The sequence below is a fragment of the Macrobrachium nipponense genome, chromosome 4 (assembly GCF_015104395.2).
Source record: "Macrobrachium nipponense isolate FS-2020 chromosome 4, ASM1510439v2, whole genome shotgun sequence".
NCBI classification, from domain to species: Eukaryota; Metazoa; Arthropoda; class Malacostraca; order Decapoda; family Palaemonidae; genus Macrobrachium; species Macrobrachium nipponense.
Genome location: NC_061100.1, coordinates 128167646 through 128173645, shown reverse-complemented (window position 1 = coordinate 128173645; position 6000 = coordinate 128167646). Strand labels below are relative to the sequence as shown.

Here is a 6000-nt window from a genome sequence, read left to right as displayed (position 1 = left end):
TCATATTTATATCTGAAATATTTTCTCAGTATTTTGAAATTCTGAATTCCATTATAATTAAAAGTCTCCAGGTATAATTATCCCCTTCATCAAGCATTTGGGGCCCCCCTGGCAGCCCTTTGAGCCCTCCCAGGGGGGGGGGTGGGGGGGGGGGGGCGCCCCACAGGTTGGAAACCACTGCTTTAGTTGATATATTGACAAAACGCGCCAAGGTGCCTCGCACGGGGTTGGAAATCGTATCCAATCAGTTTGACACTGTCAGTGAGCCTCCGAATATATGAGGTTCATAACAATTGTATTGTAGAGATTGGTGATCATTGGCTACATTTATGAGTCCGTGTTATGAAGGTTACTGATAATTTTATCAGCTGTGATTCAGGCCAATGATTTAATAATACTTAGGTCTGGAGAAGAAAATCCACGACCTCAGTGTTATATATATACTCGTATCTGCATAATTCTGTCGATACTGAGCCTAATCTATAAACCGTTATTGTATTAATTTTGTAACATTAATGTGCATACTGAACTGGTAGGAAAAGTAGGGTGAAAAACTAAAGGGAAAATGCATATGAAAAGATAAAACTTCCGGGCACGCAGTCAGTTCTCGTCCTTGGTGAAACAGTTACTCGGGAGAGAGAGAGAAGAGAGAGAGAGAGAGAGAGGAGAGAGAGAGAGAGAGAGAATGCTCGTGGGCTTCGTTAAATCTTCCACTTGGTTTCTTCGCTTAAGTGTCTCATAACTATTTAAGCTGATGCCTATGCACTTATGAAAAGTTTCAGGTCTAACATTTATCTGAAGGCTGGAAGAAAATTCGTTCACTCTTTTGTCGTCAACTTGGATTGAAGTCTGTAGCGAATTTTGATTTTATTCATCCATTTACAGGCCTACATAAGTGAGATATTCTGTGACGCGTTTCTCTCTCTTTTTGTTTAATATTAAACCCATCTGAACCCCCTTTAATGACCGTAAATGCTCATTTGATCAGAAATAAATGGGCAGAATTGAAGCGTTCGGTTGCATTTAGTAACTGTTCGCGGCAGTGTCCTCGACCACTGGAGAATGTATCGTTCCATGTCGGGATTTCTTTGGTCCGTTTGTTTTACGTTGCGTTCCGACATCGTCGTTTTGTTTGTCAGTGCTTTCAGCAAATGCAAAAGCCACAGAATGGAGGTTCACTACGGGGCAAGCAAATTGACGTTTTCCAAGTCCTCATAAAAAAGACGGTGGCTTCTGGCGTTGGCAACTCTGTCTTGTGCACTCCCTCAAAGTTGAAAGTTCAATGGCAGAAGGAATATGAACATCCAGTGCTCTTTTTTTCGTTCAGTTAAATTGAATGCTCTTGCTTAGCGTGTGACCTGGCGTGTTTCTGCATTTCCGTTATGTATGGGACTGGAGACATGAAAGGCTTCCCATGGAGCAGGCAATAGCTTGTAAATAGTAATAATAATGATAACAGTATTATAATTATAATAATGACAGTATTGTTTCTTGGTGATTTAGAAATAGATATACAGTACGTACTCTACAAAGCATACTACTGCAACTTGATATTTTGGTAGAGAGAGAGAGAGAGAGAGAGAGAAGGAGTTAGTGAATGTGAAGTACAGTTCACTTTCCTATTTTGGAACATGCTAAATGAAATCAACAAAAAAAGATCTTTTTATTATGCAGGGAAACAAATTCCTCTCATCGATGGTAAAGACCGTTGTCTTACTGCGTAGAACCGTGAGATCCATGCCAAGTTGCCCATGCCCGTTAGCCAGCAATTCCAGAATTTTAGGCACAATTTCAAAAAACTTCGTTTTGTGCATAAGAGAAAGATGGGGTCCTTCCATAACTTGTTTTATATATATATTATATATATATATATATATATATATATATAGATATATATATATATATATATATATAATATATATAATATATATTGTTTGTACTTATACTGATGTTTTAGGACAAGAGCATTCGGTAATTCTTTATTATGGCGTGAACAAGAGATTAATGAGCGAAGAAGGAAGAAAAGTGCTAACTTGTGCTCAGGGAATGACCTAATCGAATGCATTTTGGTCTATGATGCAATCATTTTTCAAGTGAGGGATAAATTCCAAATTGGTTTTTACTTTAAACAAATATGTAACCAAACTTTGGGTTATAGTTTAAGAATACGCATGCGATATAACAAATGGCATAGCCTGTTTCTTTTGGTGCACAGTGAATCTGCAAAATGCATTGATTTGTTTCGCGAAGAACCTTCTTTGAATTGCATTATCACTGTGGTATCCTCCATATGGCAGGAACACATCATGAATTATTGCAGTTTATTTAGGCGTTCTTGGACTTCTAATGGATGATAAAAAAGGAATGTAAAGACAACTTTTACCTGTTTGGCCCGCGATGTACTTGTCAGGTCCCTGGTCTCAAATCAAGAAGGGGCAAGAAAGAAAAAACAATAAACAAATCCAGCCATAACAGTCGCCATGTTTGTGTTTGTCTGGACATCTTTACAGTCGGGGAACTTGTGCGTGGGTGGTGTTCAAGCAGAATTCCACAGGAATGACCTTTGCATTTTATTCCTTGCCATTGCTGTTGTTCAGGGAAAGAGCTTTGCTTCCATGTTCGTTCGCCATTTATAATGTGAATGGCTTTCTTACAACAACCCGCTGTTTTGTGCAATGAAGGAGTTTCTACCAGCAAAAATAACAAAAAAAATGATTTCTGTGATTAATGGGACTACACCGCACATTTCCTTTATAGTTGTGGCGGAGAGATTTATTTCTCCGTATGTTTTGCCAACCTCTCTCTCTCTCTCTCTCTCTCTCTCTCTCTCTCTCTCTCTCTCTCTCAGATTCATTATGTTCCCATAAAAGCATTGTAAAATCAGAGGGTGTGGGATCAATTGACCGAAGAGCTGGAGCAGACTCTTCAGCCCTAACTAATGGAAAACAAGGGCAAACAGAGTAATCCCTCTCTGAATTTGCATCTGGGGATTAAATCGTGGGCAATTTTAATTCCAGCAATGTCAGTGCAGTGATAAATTGCGGATACTTATTTTATAGTGTGATCAGTCATTTTCCAAGTCATCCAGTGGGAGCGACTGTGAAGAGAAGAAAACAAAAATAGCAGGTTTTATTCACCCGTGAATACGTCGTTGTCGTTGTGCCTCTCAAGGCAGCTGATGCTCTTCGCTTCGCCTGTTGTCAAGAGACAAGGACGGGAAAGACCACCGGGGCCGAAAGAGAAGGAGGAGGAGAGGCAAGAGAGAAAAGAGATGACAGATGTGTGACTGACGGACTTTCATTTTACCGTCCTAAATATTAGGCGAGTGGGAGAGTTTCAGAGCCACGTGAAGTTCTCGGCAACTGACCCAACTGACTTATTTTAGCTTCGCAATTATGATTTAAGTGGATACTCATTCATTCTCTGTCATCTTCAAATACTCGCATCGCCTAAATAAGTTATATGAATGGTTAGATTTATATATCAAGATTTAGGGTGTACGCTCGAATTACTATGCTAATAGACCAGAAGGTGAAACTCGCAATATTAAATTCAGTAACGGAAACCTCATCTGTGTTTTTTAAATTTTCATGTAATTTAAACATAATGTAAGTACAGGCAATTAAAATAAACGTGCGAAAACAAAGCGGAATTTAAAAAACGAAGAAAAATCCCCTTCTCACCTTACTGTACAAAGACTTAAATTATGAAGCTGTTGAAGCTGACTTGCTTTGATTATTAATTTAGCCGAACAGGCATTGTTGCAGAATTATTATTGTTGTACCTTAACTGTAATTGTCTCGCGTAGATCTGTTATGTGTAACGAAAGCGAATTCTTAACCTTGACTTTAGGTGTTACCACCCAAGAAATGCTTGCTTTTGCATGACTGAATTCATAGCGATAGTCAACTGAACTGAGTTACGAGTTGAACTTGCTGCATTCTTTGAAGTATAGGCGTTTGTCCAGTAAAATTATGTAAAGTAATGTAAGTGTTGCTCGTAATTAGTTTTGAAAATCAAGAAATCTTCATTTCAAATGAACGTATCTCACATAATGCCCCGTGTATTTCATTCAGATATATAACGCCTTTTGAGTGTTTCCCGTTTTTAAGAATGCTTGCAAAAATCCAGGTTGAGAAAGAGTTTTCGGTCAAAATCAGCAAAATGCGTTTAGTGCTGGGAAAAAGAAATCAATAACTTCACTGTACAGCATGATAAAACAGCGACCATAGACTATGACACTGTAATGTAAAATCTAGATGCCAAAAAGACCTTAGGTTTATTAGCGGTTGGTATTTCAAAAGTAACTTTTCGAAGATTGGCTTTGGTTTAGAATATATTTGGGGTGTACATAGGAGTGACTTTTTTTTTTTTTTGCCAAATTACAAAGTTCAGGTTACAAGAAAGGTAGCTTCTCCCTATTGCATAAGGTGTATTTACCTTTCGCAAAAGACGTAATTTCAAAATAGTTTTACGGTGAATGTTTGCTCTTACTGCTGTAAACAGTACAAGATATGGTAACGTTAGAAAGGCTGTGTAACATTGGAAGTTTCAAACTGTATTAGCGATCTGTACTTGTATAAGTATCTCCGTAGAGCGATTAACTTCAAAGAATGGCTTTTTGTATAGCTTTTATTCAGGGGGAAGATGCCCCCTCCTGCCTTGAACAAACGAAAAATGAAATCCCGCTTTTCCTAGAAGTTTTACACAGCAGAAAGGTACTTTAGATTCAGCTGTACACTAAACAGGATTCTTTAAGGTACAATAGACTTTTACTTTAATATGATAATAGAAAAAATATAGCAAAATTGAAAGTAAAATATTTGGTACGCGTGTCTGTCTCGGAAAAGATCTTTCGAATCCATAAGTTATCCAAATCAACATGTTTCTGCACCTCATCAATCAAAAGAGAAAATTCTTGATATCGAAATCTGTGAATGCAATAAGCTGACATACTTTTGCAGAGATTCCAACTGCTGGGGTTCCGTCATGTGTGTTGGTCGATTTCATTTTTGTCAGTATTTAGGTTGAGGCGTTTCTCCCGCCACTTCTTCCCAAAGATTAGCGGAGATTAAAGTTCAGACAGTGGACATTTCCGGATCCCCCTTCTTCTACTCCAGTGTGATACTTTTTTTGCGCAGACTGGAAGTTCAGTCTTCTTCCAAAAGGTCGTTTATTTCTAGTAGCAAACCCTCTTTCGTGTAAACCTCTCTCTCTCTCTCTCTCTCTCTCTCTCTCTCTCTCTCTCTCTCTCTCTCTCTCTCTCTCTCAGTTTGCTGAATGTATTTATAGTATCTATACCTGTCTAATTAGGCCACCATACCTACCATGTTTATTGCAAGATGTGGATATCCGGAGGCAGTCAGCAGCTGGTTTGCTTATGGCTTACAAACATCTAAGTTTGCTTCCTTGACTAAGCTAGCTTTCACCGCAGGTTTCTTGAGGGAGGAAAACTCACAACGTATGAAAGACAATTTCGGCCTTCTTTATCGTCTGGTATATTTTGTATTGCTGTCTCAGGAAACTGACTTTCCTCACGACTTACAAAAAATAATGTTATAAACGTAAGACGTGATGGTGTAAAGTGTATAAGCGTTTCTTAAAAATGTATGAAAATGTTGCCCTTTTTTTTAACCAACGTTTTTCCAGTATCGATGCCAAAGTCGTTTTCTATTCTTAAGAGTCCGCTACGACCTATGAAAGTTGCACGAACTCAAGTTTTGTTTATCAGGTTATCTGTCTTCAATGTTACGTTCGACTCTCTTATCTCTTGATAACGACGTAATAGTGTCATTGTTATTAGTTAAATCGTTGTACGGCTGTTGATGCTTTTTTAAAAATCATTTCCAATTTTATTTGTTTACCTATCTTCTTATTTTTAACAATGAGTTTTAGCGGTATTGTGATATTCGTACACAAAAAAAAACATTTTTTTCTTTATTCGTTTGTGGGTTTCATGCAGGCAGAGATGAGCGCGCCTCACTTTTTTTTCCTACTATG

The 6000-nt window shown here is 38.1% G+C and overlaps 1 protein-coding gene across 10 annotated transcripts in view; it reads left to right on the top strand.

The window, feature by feature from the left end:
- The window catches only part of LOC135211169 (chitin synthase chs-2-like), a 115248-nt gene that overhangs the window by 10687 nt on the left and 98561 nt on the right, over positions 1 to 6000 (top strand). The gene's annotated exons all lie outside the window — the stretch shown is intronic.